The following is a 15,911-nucleotide window of genomic DNA, read 5'->3' on the forward strand; positions in this document are numbered from 1 at the left end:
ATTAGACAAAAGGTACCACGTATTGTTTGTAATAAGGCATTAATAATGGTTAGAACTGGCTGGCAGTAAAAACGACACATAGCTCATTCATTACCTTAATGGATATAGAAATATGTAGAAAGTACATTATGTAGCGGCATATTGGTCGTAATACTTTTTATGATCGTAGGCCCCAGACGCTGGACAAGCAAAATAGACAGAAAGTACACAGAGAGAAATTTAAGAAGAATATGTACATGAAAAAATAGTTCAACCGACATACACAGATGTCGCATGTTAGAAATAAACATCAACTGCAACAGTTGGAAAATACAACATTACAAGTGATACTTAAAATGAGCATTTTGACGACCATATACATATATATATCTCAAAGTCATAACATTAACATACGCACTTATATCCACACAGGCAAATATACATACACACACATATTTAAATATACATCTATATATGTTTACATAATGATGCACATATACATATATTAAAGTCCATTGCTAGGTGTACTTAATAGGTATTCTTATACATGAATTCTATTATTACTCAAGGAAGGGATATAAATCTGTTCAAGGTTAGAAGTGTAATAATTGAATTAGCCTCCCATGGACCAGAGTTTTCTTTAAATATAAAACTATCAGCGTTTTGTATGGATATCATGAAAACATCTTGAGATGGGATAATGCTTTCTTGGAATTATGAAGGTAATCATTTACTTTTTGATAATATGTATGATTGTGGGACGTTCATGCATGTACGTTTACTAATACGTGCAGAGTGTTGACATACATTTTACACTTTATCAGTTAATTATAAATGTGTAAACATGCACACCGAACAGTGACCTAACCTTTCTTAATACTTTTAAAATTGTCTCCTGGATGTAACAAATGCCTTGTAAGTGATCAATTTTACATGAATAGTAATGTAAATGTTTTGCTACATGTACAATTATATATATAGATTTTGGTCAAGGAAATAATTAATTATCATAATTGGGTTAATCAGTCAACTGCAACGTAAGTATTTACTACGTGTATTTGCAGCACGTACACGTATACGTGCACATTAAGAAAAAATAAAGATGTCATTTGCTCTATATCCGCTAATGATACTTGAATAAATACAGTATGATTTTATTTTATGATTATCTCCTGAACATTGATACAAAATAGCGTTGAAAGTCATTTCTCTATCAAAACAAAGCAAAATTGTATAAATACAAATAGTCAGGACGAATTAAGTACGCATGTACATGTGTGAATTAGTGTTAATTGTTCAAGTAAAGAACGGGTATTTTGATATATCTTAGGACTTTACTTTTTATATTGGATGCACTAGGTATGCGTTTACTATTACAGACATTTATCGTGTAATAAAAATACACTGTAAGTAAAACAAATGAGATATGAGTGTAGAGGTATGCGTGTACTAATACAAATATTTATCATGTAACATATACATTATAAACAAAACAAATGTGGTATGAACTTTAGTAATAATACTCGAAGCACAATTATTTTTATAGAATTTAGAGGTAAGCTATGCATGAACTAATACAAAGTATTTATCGTGTGATTTATTGTGATGTTGAATAAACAAACGTGGTATGAGTTTTATGTAATAATACCCGAAGCATAGCAGTATATTCAAAGTTCTTTTTATAGAAAGTAGAGGTATGCGAATATTTATCATGTAATTAAAATGTAAATAAGCAAATGTGGTATGAGTTTTGCATAGCAAATTAATTCAAAGTTCTAATTATAGAATGTAGAGGAATGCATATGAATTATCATAGATATTAATCATGTAATAAAAAAACAATTTAAATAGACAAGTGCAGTAAGTGTTTTGTAAAAATACTCCAAGCATAACAATTTATTCAAAGTTCTATTTATTGAATGTTGAGGTATGCGTGGGAAATAATACAAATAATTTTCATGTAGTTAAAATACAATGAAAATAAACAGTTATATTTATAGAATGTTGAGGTATGCTGATAAATATTACAAAAATTTAGCATGTAATTAAAATAAAATGAAAACCAACAAGTGTGGTATGAGTTTTTGTAATAATACTCGAGCATATAGTGACAAGTGGACAATTCTTCTAATCAATATAAACTTTTCTTTTTATTTCACATAACAGTCTTGCTGAACAGAACAAAAATTAATCGGCATGTTTACAGCATAACCAAAACAATAACTTTATTTTCTCTAGCCATAATTCTTCTTTCAGTAGCTATGTGTTCAAAGAGACAAACTGTTTGATACATACATACACATATATTATTACAAGTTATAATCATGAACAAGTTTCATCTATTGATCTTTTAAAAGTAAGAAACAACTAACATTTCAAATAACTTGTATCATGCAACTGCATTGATTTACAAAGCCTTTCTAAATTTATATCATGATAAATTGACAGATTTATTTTCATACATAGTAGAAACTCATTAGGAGTCTTAAAATATTGAGCTTAGAAAATGAAAAATGACTGTCCTAGATCTTTGGCCATTGACAATAAATTACCACGGGTTTTGCATCATTTTCTAAGTTGGGTCTGGTGACAAATGATCAAGCTCTTCAATACATCTAAGCATCTTAACAGAACCCTTCTCAGATAGTTTGTAAAAGACTCTACCATCCAGGGTCCAGTATAAATGCACTTTGTTTAATTTTTTGAGATCTCCTAATCACTAACAGTGTGTTGTCTTTTTCTAGTGAGATCCTCAGTAATGAAAACATTGAATGAGTTTGTTTTACATATTTTCAGTTCTGACTTAGATCTAGATACAGTATCTTTCTGCTTCCAACTCTTGAACTTAAAAATAATTTGAAAGTTACCTTTGTTGTTTTTTATGCCATGTTATTGATTGGTACATTGTGGAACCTGATGGTGGATCTTCTTCCATACTGTTCCAAGTCATCATTTTTCATATATAAATCATCAATATCTTCTTTAACTGATTTCAGATCTTGCCTGAGCAAACAATTCAGTTTTAGGTCACCATGTACTGCTTGTCCTTATACGCGAAATGTTTTATAGCCAGTAGGAGTTTACATAATCAACATGAAATGAAAAGTTTTTCTGTTCCATTCGTAGGTTTTGTCGTGGGCAATATGTCATTTTGGCAGGTACTGGCTAGCTCCCATCAGAGTTTTTTTATTTTATGAAAAATATCATTAAAATACGGAAAAGTATTTAGTAACCATCAATTAATGAACATTTTGTGTAAGGCAAGTAAAACACTTTTCATTAAAATTATTTTCCACCTTGCCAACGTCAGACATTTGAATCAACTTTTAATATTATTCAGAATGGGTTTGTGTCCTTTCCGTTACAAAACAGAAACTTGCAACTGCACCTACCTAGAAAGCTAAATGAGCTCGTAATTTCTCCTCAGACATTTAGTGAACGTTTTAAACTTACAATTACGCTCGCCGGAACTTACTCAAATGAAACATTTCGAGGGGTTAAAGCCAGAACGTTATAAGTCCACGTTTTACTGAAAATCACTTTTTTAGACTTTTTAATACCATTTTTAAAGCTCCTTCTTTTGATCTTATCTCTGGCACCATATAAGGTATGAAACCTAAGATATCAGAGGGAACCATATCGCAATAAGTGCTTATCATCGGTATTGTTGTATGCCAGAACGTTATAAGTGCATTGACATGAAAACCAGAAGGATTTAAGTGCACTTAGTTCCTTCTGGCGGTATACATTTTGATACATTATGTAAGGTAAAAAATGTGCCAAAACGATACAAGTGCACTTAAACCATTCTAGAAGTAACACATTATGTTAATAATTCAAGGCGCAAATGAAATATGATGACTTAATACATTCTTGAATTAACACCTTTGGTTAATTAGGAAAGAAAAGACTTTCAGAACTTGTATCCACAAGGTATATAATTGTTAATTGTAAATGAAAAGTAATATATTTATTAAGGTATATGTTATATTCGCATGATAACTTATATTGTTCCCTGATAAAATGGTGAAAACTCTCCAGATTTAACAGTATTCTGCCATATTTGTATATCAAATAGTTTTGGCAAAGAAAAGTATTAAAACTATGAGAAGGAATTATAAAAGGAGGTAAGTTACTATCAGGTTTTTGTCAAGCTTTTGCTGTGAACAGAAAACAAAGAGTTGACAGAACAGATGACAAAACAGTTGAGACTGTTTAATCAGGAACATAGTAAAATGAAAACCAGAGATAGAGAAAAAAATCAAACAAATTGAGGACAAAACAAAAGCGACCAACTGCAGTCAAAGTAGTTTTACTGACTCCATGTTCCGTTGTCAACCAAGTTTATTACATGTGTAAAGAGAAAGTTGGGATGCTATAATTTGTTTTTCTTCTCTTTGTCGAATTTAAGTTCAACATGTAAATTGTGGAAAATATCTGAAGAATTTAGAAACTCTTGTGAACTTTGAAGTTGGCATCCATGTACATGAAATAATTTACTAGGACAGTAAAGCATTGTGTGTTTTCATTGTGATTGTTGTGAAGGTGAGAATTGTTGCTGTAACATTAAAGTGGGGGACAATCAAAATTGATTAAATTACAGAATTTGCCATTTAGTGAGAATAGTGTTTAGTTGGCATAACTCAACGTCAATTAGTGAGGCGTGACTTATCCGCTTTCCTCGGTGTTTACCGCAGTATTGTTGAGCTAAAAGTTCAGACACACTTCAATGCATAAAGTTGATCTATACTTGTTTGTCAGAAAATACTGTTTATTTAATAACACTGATAATAAGTTAAATGAAAACGATAAGAGGAATGTACTATTCAGTTTGTTTAATATTAATTTTCACTTCCACTGTTTCAGTTTATCAGTTGTTAAAACTGAAGGTTCTATTTTGTTGAATTTTGGATATAAAATAGTTTAATATAATACGTAAAGTTAGTTCATTGATTATTTTCACTTTATCAAAATAGGAACCACACAATTCTTCAAATATTAACTTAAAAGTTACCCTTGATATTTTCTTCAGTAGAGGGTATTTTAATCAAGGGGATTTTGATAGCCCCGACGTTTCCAAGAAGGGGATTATGATACCCCTGCAAAAGTATGAATGGGATTTTGTAACATACTGTCTTTTTTCAGGGAAGGGAATTTTGATCACGGAGATTTTTATATACACTTGGCAAGCATTAGAAAAATACAATAACATAGAAACCATTGAGCAAGTTTTAAGTAAGCAAACTAATGCAAACGGTTGATGATTGTAAATGGAGTAGTAGTATAAACGAGGCGATAGAAAAGCAAAGAAAGTAACTAAATATTTAACCAAGACGATGCTTAGCAAAAACGTTCTTAATGATTATGTATAATTATTCTAAAGCATTTCTCATTTTGCTTTGTTCTATAGAAATCTCAGTTTGGTCTATCAAAAATTACAAAACACCACGATCTACCTGATCCTGAGAGCCGTGAGTAAATCAATTATTCACTAATTCCATGTTCCTAACTACAAAAACAACAAAAAAGAAATATAGGATACAGGTCTTAGTATTGACAGCATTCAAAGGTACAAAAATACGAATATATTTGTCTTGTAAATGCCAGTTGGTACGATGTTGTGCGATGTGGCAATGCTCGACCTGTAGAAGTGGGGTGAATGCGGTCATCTTTATCTTCGTACACCACTCAGCCTGAAAACATACTATCAAAATTTCAGGCAAACATACAATTAGATGTTCATGAAAATCTAAACATTAAACATGGTTTTCTATCATGTCCCGAATGAAACAGAAAAAAACAAGAGCTGTCACTATTGGAGACAAATGCCCGCGAAGTAAGCCCAAGAATGCCACAGTTATATGCGCAAAAAATCACATATCATTTTGTGACCTTGAACTAAGAGGTCTCGGTCATAAGTGCGACACATCTTCTCAGCATGGTTAACATTTGTGTCAAATTATTTTCAAATCCCTTGATAAATGGCAGAGTTATGGACCAGACAAGAAACACCTTTGACTTCTAAGTGTGACCTTGACCTTTGAATTATGGGTATTGGTCTTGCACTTAACACCTCATCTCATTATAGGGAACATTTATGCCAAGTAATTTCAAAATCCCTTCATGAATGGCAGAGTTATTGACCGGACAAGAAACAGACCACGTTTACCTTTGACCTTTAAGTGTGACCTTGACCTTGGAGCTAGGGGTCTGGGTTTTGCTCTTGACACGTTGTCTCATTATGAGGAACATTTATGCCAAGTTATTTCAAAATCCCTTAATGAATGCAGAGTTATGGACTGGACACGAAACATACCCTGTTAACCTTTGACCTCTAAGTGTGACCTTGACCTTGGAGCTAGGGGTCTGGGTCTTGTGCATGACACCTTTCAATATAGTGAACATTTATGCCAAGTTATTTCAAAATCCCTTTATGGATGGAAGAGTTACAGCCCGGACAAGAATTTACCGGACGCACGGACGCACGCGTGGACGGACAGTGCGATTTTAATATGCCCACCTTCGGGGGCATAAAAATATAATACCTTTAATTCAACTAATCTAGAAAAGTTAAACAACATATAAGATGGCCGCTCAGGTCTCTCTCAGCTTCTTTGAACAACAACATTAAAAAACAAAAATTGTTTAGCGTATAAAACAAAACATTCTTTCGAGAAAGAATCAAAATACATTTGTAAAATGAAAACTAGCTCTAAAAAGGATAACGACAATTTCTATTTGATAACGAAAAAATAACATTGTATGGGAAGAAACAGCATAAAATATATGGATATAAAATTAAATGCGTACTTGTGAACGTTACTTTCTTAATGAAGATACCCAGTCTGACATGAAGAATCCAAATATTCTTATATTAAATTCAGCAAAGCCAAATGTTAAATGTACATCTGCCTTTAATGTTCTAATAGTGCACGACTAAGTATTTACTCAGTAGCAAAAAATATCAAGAAACTGTCCATGCCTAGAAACCCATATTGTGAACCTTATTTTTCTATAAAAACTTAAAGGAGATGTAGTGTCTGGCCTGAGGAATCTCTCTAGAACTAAATGAATACACTTTTTTAAATAATCTGACTTTAATATTCGAATACTGCTACAAGCCATCAGCAATAACTACCAAGAAACTCGACATGCCTGTAAGGGTGGGTGGGATTGAATTAACGAATAATCAAAATCATTGATATGCTGTCAAATATTTAACCTCAGTGAAGAATTATCAGCTAATAATTATCACTTAAATAGTGCACTGAAAACACGAGAAAATCGTGAATTGCAAGAAGAAAACGCGGTAAAATTAATACCCGGGATTTGGAGACAAAAATGCTTAGCATACGATGGAAAACGTGAATAATTTCATTTATTATACCTCACATAAATGTCCAATGCAAATTTCCCATTAGTTTAACTTGAATAATATATCATATTCCCCAGTGATTTTGTATCACATGCGCAAAATCGTTATTTTCAATTTCTGCGCAGGTGATATGATCCATAATTTCATATCACATGCGCAACGGCGTTATTTTGTTTTTTGCGCATGTGATATTATTTTTTCAAATCACCCGTTGAGAGATTGATACTTTTGCATTGATTAAAAGAGTGAGTCGATAAATTTTCAGACGAGGCGCTTATATAATTATACTTTAGGATTAAATTACCCTTTTCTGCTGCTCTTGCATGTACGAACACGGCCGATTTTTCTTTTTTAAGAAACGTGCAAAATATTTCGAAAACAATTTTTCCTCAAATATTGAATCAAAACTACCACAATAAGTTTGGAAATTATCTAACTAAGAAAATGAGTGCTCACACTTATATGTTTCGTTTAGAAAAAAGAAAGTTATCGCCTTTTTTCGAACGCTACTGATTGACCCTTATAATCTTTCGGTATAATAAAATAAATATTGCATTCCTGAGAGGGTGATATGAAAAATGTTCACCCCTCGAAATATGAATATAGACCTCGGCTGGCGCCTCGGTCAATATTCATATATCTCGCGAATGCAATATTTATATAATATACAAATGCTCCTTATGAACATCACAAATGCTCTTAAACCACGTCCTCTACAAATTTTGTAGACAATTTGGCATTTTTCTGACGTTTCCTGATATTTTGTTGCCAAGACAATAAAGTAATTACCCAGATATGTACAGTCTTCTGAGACATTTCAGTGCATTTGTAGGTTGATAGTTTACTGAAAAAAATCTTCGAGGTTTCCTGTATATTTTGTTGGCAATAAAGTAGTTGACAGTTCCTGTATAAGGAATAGGCAATAGTGTAGCTGTTCGCATATTGATTTTTCGTATATTCCAGTATATTCCATAGGTAATAGTTCAGTTGAAAAGATTCTAACAGCCTTTCCCAAATTTCCCTGTGTGTTGTAGACATTATTGCACTTGTCCAGGTATTAAATCCTCCTCAGGCATTACTGTACAGGCAATAATGTAGATGACATGATATTTACAATCATGTAAGGCATTATTTGTACATTTTATAATAGTATAGTTGACCAGATAATAGCAGCCTTTTCAGAAGTTACCTGTTTATGTTGTCGGAAACAGTGTAGTCGACCAGATATTGTCAGCCTTTTCAGATGCCACCAGTATTTTTGTAGGAATTACTGTAGCCGATCAGACACTGACAAGCTTCTTACATGTTATGCAATATTGTGGATGACCAAATATTAATACATTGTATTTTATTCGGCGAACGCCGTCTAAATTCGTTTTCGTTACCTATGCCACGTGACTTCAGTTTGCAAATCAAACAACTTGATAACGCATTATAGATAATTTATCAAAATGGAAGATTTATGCAACACTCTGCCTGATTGGACGAGAGTGTCAATTTCTTTCACTCTGTTGATTGTGCTACGCTGAGTGAAATGTAGACAAACCGTTTATCCTAAACGACGCTGTTCACAGTTTTAAAGCTAACTTTGGCTCAGTATATTTAGCAATAATATTGATATATCTCAAAATGATAAGTAAGTTTAATAAATATGATAAAAACCTGTTCAAATACCAACATATATCAAATTAAAGAAAGAGCTCAATACGGTCTGCGTATCACATTAATATGAATAAACGGGACGGGGTAGTGATAACAATGAGCTTTCGCTTTTGATAATTAATTGCTTACTTCATTTTCTATTTTTTATCGTATTTGATTGCTCTTTGTTTCATACATAAAATAATACAAGCATATCTTTTTAACACAGTAAAAAACCAATTAGGTCGGGCTACAAGTTATCTCAACATCGGCATATACAGCCATTCCCACATTGTTAACTTTCATCTTTTTAAATGAACATTATAAACCATGGCAATTCAGATTTTTGAATAATTCCCGTTTAGAAAACTTCAAATACAACTGACCTTTAGAAAATAGGCTATTGTCTAATTCATCCAGAGAAAAATTATCCCGCCCCTAATGTCGGGTGTGGTAAAAAATAAAATGTTGACGAAAATGGGCGTAAAACCCATAAAAACAAAAAGAAATTATTCCTGGCTAATTCTGACTTTTAAGCTGGTCGAGATATGCACAGTCAAAACGACATGAAGTTAACGTCAGACGTTAAAAGTGTACGGACATAAAATAAATAAGTTATTGCCCTTATGCATTTGAAAACCATTAATTGTGTTGTGTTTACGCCGTTTCTCAACAATCTTCAATTATGTCACGGCAATTGGTCTGCTTACACAACCTGTCTTTATAGTTTCTAACCAGTAGGCATTCTCCGTAAGAAACTGACAACTTTCCCACTTCATGGAATGCTGTAGCTAGTCGGGCTCGAACTAAAACCTCCGGATTCGGGGGGAAATTGTATTTAACTATTTATGAATCAGTTGAAACGGATTAAAACCAATAAATAATGCAACAAGCCGTTTAATAAAGGCTGCAAATAAATCCTACAAACAGACAGTGTGAACTTGGTTGAAAAAAAGTAATGTTTCAACTGTGCTTAAACTTAGCGTGAAAATGAACTCGGTAGTCAATACAGCTGAAGTTCTTCTATTTCATATCTAATTTCATAAAATACAGCTGAAGGTCCCTATTTCATATTTTATTTCACAAAATACAGCTAAAGTTTTTCTATCTTATATCTGATTTCACAAAATACTGTTGAAGGTCTTCTATTTCATATCTTATTTTACAAAATACAGCTAAAGTTCTTTTATGTTATATTTAATTTCACAAATTCAGCTAAACTTCCTCTATCTTATATCTGATTTATTATTTATTTTACTAGTTTACTACTTCTTTTCGTTTAGTAAAATATTTTATTGGAAATAGGGAGTTACTAAAACGTTAGAAGAACTTTTAATGTCCTTCTATTGCATTTACTAACTGCAGAAGGTATTTTCAATTTTTTGGAAAAAAGTAATCAACATAAATCTGTAGGCGTGCAGCTTTAAATGTTAAAAGTGCATTAACATGCATAATGCATATCATTAACCACCCGTAAAGGGAGTGTGAAAAGTTTATGACGAAGTACAACGATCGAGAAAAACGAAATTTAATGTAAATCTACTTTTTGAATTTAAAATTTTGGACTTGGAGAGAGGTATGAAAATAAATTTACAGAAGGAAAGGTTTGTTTTACAACTTTCTATTTAGAAATTATGTTACATTGTATTGAAATGATTGACTAAATATGCGTATTTCAGACGCTTTTGGGAGCTTGAATCTATTTGCTGAAATTCTTTACAAAAACTGTCAATAAACTCAGTAGTCAATTAACTCTGTAAGAAGATCTTTTGGAAGCATAGAATGCAATCAAGCAAAAATAATAGCAAATTCGCCTAGATTGTTAAGTATATTATTAGGTTAAAAGCACAAAATTACGAAACTTTTCCATGAAAAACAGTTTACCTGCTTAATTTTATCAATAATACAAACGATTTAGCCGATATTAGCGTCTTAATACTTATATACTTATACTATAATACTATATATGAAAAACCGATAATGGTTTCGTATCTTTAAAAATTCTACAGTCACTACTATATTCAGTCTCCACATAAAGATCACTATTTCACGATTCTAATCTTGCACTTACAACATAGGAAGATTCCTGTAATAAGTTTACAAATTATCTTTAGCAGCCCTTTGTAAATAAATTATTACATGTTTTTTATGTTTTTGATTTTTTTTTTTTTTTTTTTAACGCCGGAGATAATTCTAAATGTCTAGTCCATTTCGTTTCTGTGAACAGCTTGTAGAAGCATTTACCGTATATAACTTAATTTTTGTGGTAAGCAATTTCATTTTTGCCGTGTTCTCCATATTTTCTATTTTAATATAAGTTCTAGTTACAAATCCAAGGATTACGACAGAAACAATAACTCATAAAAATATTTTTGTAACAATAACACTCCCATGGTAAACAGTAGCAGATGCAAAAGAAGATTATTACCAACAGTTTAATTTAACGTAATTTGGATTTGACTGGGATTTAGCATATTAGGCTTTAGTTCTTCAAAGACTGATAAATAATTCAAGGATATTTTTGTATTAATTGTTTTATTATCTTGAATTATTATCATAAGCATAGCAAATCCTTTATCATAACCATCTTTCAGGCTAGTCAGTCTTATCTAAAAAGTACTCATTGCTTCAAAATGAGTCAGCATATTGTTATGACATCTTTATTTAATTCTTAATATTAACAACTCTGCACACCTAGGGGTGCACCTGGGCATACGCCGATACGCCTGTTCGTACAATTAAATTCGACACCGGGAAAATGAAAAAGCTTAGTGTGAAAAAAAAATACAATAAAATGTAAAGCCTAAAGTTCTTCGGTTAACAATACCATCTGCATGAGACCGATCAAATATGTTTTTTTAATACATTTATTTGTTCTTGTAATTATCTTTGAAAATGTAAGGGTAGATTCCTTGGAAGAATAAGGCACAGCAAATACACCGCCAAAGCCGCACATCGCCAAATAGGCCCGCCTTAAATAGAAGCACAGACGTACACATGCACGCACGCGCACAAACAGCGATGACAAAAAGACCACTGTTGGCACCGCCCAGGAACAACGAAATAATTTTATTGATGAAAGCTGGTCCTATTGACAGTATTTCATTTACATTTTTGTTCCCGGGTGCTCCTCTTTGCATAATTTTATCACGGGCGAGCACCTGGGTAGAACCAACGACCTTCCGTAAGCCAGCTGGGTGGTTTTTATATGTGTTGTTATATTTCTGACCCTTTGGGATCATGGTGTCCATTAAATATATGTGTCATAGAGTTCCGCTTATTAAGCTGATGCTAGGGGCGTGAGAGGTGTTGCACATTTCATTACCTCTCATGAACGGAATCAATCAAACCGAGTCTGTATCATTCTTCTCGGTTGCATTCTTTGCTTCCAAAGGATTTTGTTACACATTCTATTCCTCATTTAAAAATTCAACGCTCCGTGTGTGCAAATTGATTCGAAGATACTGACCTTAACCACTCGGCCATAGAGGCCCCAAGTAAAACATTGCTATTCAAGCATATAAAGGGAGAACAAAAATGCTTGAGTCATCCGTGGTCTCGAGTAAAAGAAAAGCTTGCGCTTGATATAACATTTAACGTCAATATCGATGTGCAATTAAATCTATTAATCTACATCCAGATCAGGATACCGAAATACCAAAGCAAATTACGCAGTTTGAATTTTCGTTTGCAAAAAAATAGATGTTGTTTACATCCTCTAGAAAATGTTTATTTTCGTGTGAGAAAGATACATCAATGATTATTCAATTAAACCGGACACATTCGCAATGCATGGGTAGACGCATTTATCAAAAACCTGTCAAAATGCGGATGCATTCATGCATGGAAATTAAACATATCGATGACTTCAAAAAAGATAACAACAAAAACTAGAATACCCTCGCTGGGAGATCGAGACTTTTACACACGCACACGCACACACACACACACGCGCGCAAACACGCACACACGCACACACCTATCCCATACTCGCAGTTCGCGTGTTTGGCGTACAGTTCAAAACCATCCAGGTACGCCCCTGATACCATTACTTTACCATTTTGTTAACCAATCAAAATAAAAACATTTATATTTTATTGTAAAATGATTTTTTGCTGTACCAAGAATACGTCATTGTATTTAAAGTTTGTTTGATTTTTCAATAAACGAAGGTATTGTCTTCCATTGACCCATTTAAAGTCAAAAGTGGGCAAAGGTCAACGTATGGTCCATCCAGAGTTGATTTGTGTCAAGGTACATAATGCATTGATTTTCTTAAGTATGATTATATTCTTTCATGTATTCATTATTTGCTTTGCTGTAACGATTATCTGTATAACTTATTCATCCTGTCAATCCCTTTTCAATAAAAAGATACATGTCAATATCAATATCAAGTATAGACTTATCTTACGTCGCATCCCAGCCAACACAGGACTACTGAAATAATGGAAAGTATCAAGTTGGCAATATTCCAAGCACAGTTTCCTAAAATGTCCAAAAACAAGCAGCATTTTCTTTTCATTGGCCTCTTAGTTTATGCTAATTTATTTTAGCTACATTATGATGAAATTAAAGCTTATTTGAACCACTCGCGAGTTCACTGCCTGGAAAATCCAGTACTGGTATCATATGAGAAGTCATGGTTTTGATCCCAATGGGGCTCGAACCCACGACACATGCATTGATCTGCCGACACCATAACCAATAGACCACCGCTCATTTGCCTCTTGAAGCATGTCCTTAAAATAAAAGTTAATCGCATGCTCATCATCATTGATCAGGTCACTCATGATACAATCATGCTGCGTTTGTGAGGGTTGATCATTTATGCATCCAATACAGTTCTTCTTCATTACAACAAACTTCACTTCATGTAATTCCCTTGCATACAATTAGTCAAAGTATGAGTTTTTCAGTTCCGTGCTGTTAATGATCCAGTATAAGGTCGAATTGTTTAAACTTCAGTTCTTCAAATTGTGTTTCGTCAAAGTTAGTTATCATAGAATCAGTTCTTTATTCATTACTGTCTCCTCTATTCGTAGAGCCCAACTGTTCATTGTTGCGTTAGCCATGCTCTCGCAAGCGTTATCAAGACACAAATGATTGGTGTTTCCTAGTTATTGAGATATATAAACAACGCATGTTTACGGTTATTTTAAATTTTCAGTTAATTGAATGTAATGATTTTTTAAAGGTTATTTCAAATTTGCAATACAGCAACATTTACCGCCATGCAAGTGAACTGTTCCATGTAGTCCACTTGAAATCCACGTCAAATATGTTCTCGTCAGTGAACAATTTTTTAACATATCTTCTGTGTTCGTTGATTGCATTGACTTTTTCTTTCCATTTATTCAGTCTAAGTAAGCAACAAAAACATTCTGCAATACCCCCTCTTCCTGTAGAGCAAAAACAATTTGTTGCCAAATTAAACTTGGTCAGATTGAAAATGCCTAGAGCAGGATTCGGACGTTTGCAGTCTGTCTACATAAACTTTCAGTTATAGTGATTTGAACTCCAGTCCTGTACAATCCATTATAGGAGCTTCGGTGGGTGGCCGAGTGATAAGGTTGTTGACTTCATATCACATGCCCCTCACCGATGCGGGCTTGAGTCTCACTCGGGGCGTTGAATTCTTTATGTGCGGAAGCCATCCAGCTGGCTTACTAAAGCTTGGTGGTTATACCCATGTCCCCGCCTGTGATGAAATAATGCTCGTAAGGGCACCTTGGGTCTGTTTCCACCACCAAAGCTGGAAAGTCGCCATATGGCCTTTAAGGAGGTAGGTTACCTTGTTACCAGGGTAAATTCAGATTAGTTGAACCGCAGCAATTTTTTGTAATTTGTGTAATATGATGTTTTAACAGCTACAATCTCAATTTCGTTTTTCTCTGGCCCTTCAAGTTCAATTTTTATCCAGGTTTAAAGAACATGACCCTCCAAAGGTATTTTATATTGAAAGAAGAAGGAAAATACGGATATTTAACACTTTTCAGTGTATTTTAGTTTCACTGATATCCGTAGAAGTCTGCATAATTGATAATTTTACTAGTATGCGCGTTAGCTTTCTAATATAAGCTTAAAATGTATATGTCGCGGGGCTCGTGTTTCCATGGTAACGCATTTTCTCTCATTTTTAAACAGCTATGTATAAAAACGGGGTTTTCGACGGCTTCAGTGCCATTCTGTTAATGACCAACATGGAATATTTGGGTTATATTATTAGCAAAATACCAAGCACTTTACATGGTACCCTATTTTTCTTAAAGTTTAAAGTAACCATGGCAACAGAGATGTTTAAAATAGCTTATATCTTGCTTTTTGTCGCAATTTCTTATAAAAAATATTGAATAAAATTATATTTCTTGTTAATGTAGCTTCAAAACATATTATTTAAAACGTAAGTTATATTTTCGTGTTATTTGTATTTATTCAAACAAATTTCACAGCTTAAAATACTTGCAGCAGTACCCTTCGTCTTGCATTTTTCATGGAAAAATCGTTCAGCATCTGCTATTATTCTCATGGATGTTGTTGTAATGAAAATAAAAAGCCGAAGCTGTGTTCCTTACATAGACCAGTGTCAACGCTTTTGAATTTTACATTTAGATATATAGGTCACGGGCTTCGTTTCCATGGTAACATCAATTCAATTCAAGAAATCACAATTTTCTACTGAAATTTGAACAATTTTAGAGCTTAGTTTTAGTATATAACTAACAAATTATCAATGAAAACTGAAAAATAGGTATTACAAATCAAACTGCAAGTTTTTTATTTGAAAATGGCCGTAACAAGTAACCTTTCATCCAACTATATTCCAAATAACATCGGTTACCATCATCCATTTTCTTACATTCCGCATAACATTTCAATATAACTACATAAAAGAAGCAAAATATTGATTGTTATT

The 15,911-nt window shown here is 33.1% G+C and overlaps 1 protein-coding gene across 3 annotated transcripts in view; it reads left to right on the forward strand.

Moving 5' to 3' along the window:
- Positions 1-551: 551 nt before the first annotated feature.
- The window catches only part of LOC123536434 (uncharacterized), a 33,845-nt gene continuing 18,485 nt past the window's right edge, over positions 552-15,911 (forward strand). The window contains exon 1 of one of the 3 annotated variants that reach the window (XM_045319627.2): positions 552-701. The gene's annotated coding sequence lies outside the window, so the exon portion shown is untranslated. Of the gene's footprint in view, positions 702-10,454; positions 10,600-15,911 lie in introns of those variants that run through there. The other 2 variants (XM_045319626.2, XM_045319628.2) reach the window with 2 other exon arrangements.

This window comes from Mercenaria mercenaria, chromosome 17 (genome assembly GCF_021730395.1).
Source record: "Mercenaria mercenaria strain notata chromosome 17, MADL_Memer_1, whole genome shotgun sequence".
Classification (NCBI taxonomy): domain Eukaryota; kingdom Metazoa; phylum Mollusca; class Bivalvia; order Venerida; family Veneridae; genus Mercenaria; species Mercenaria mercenaria.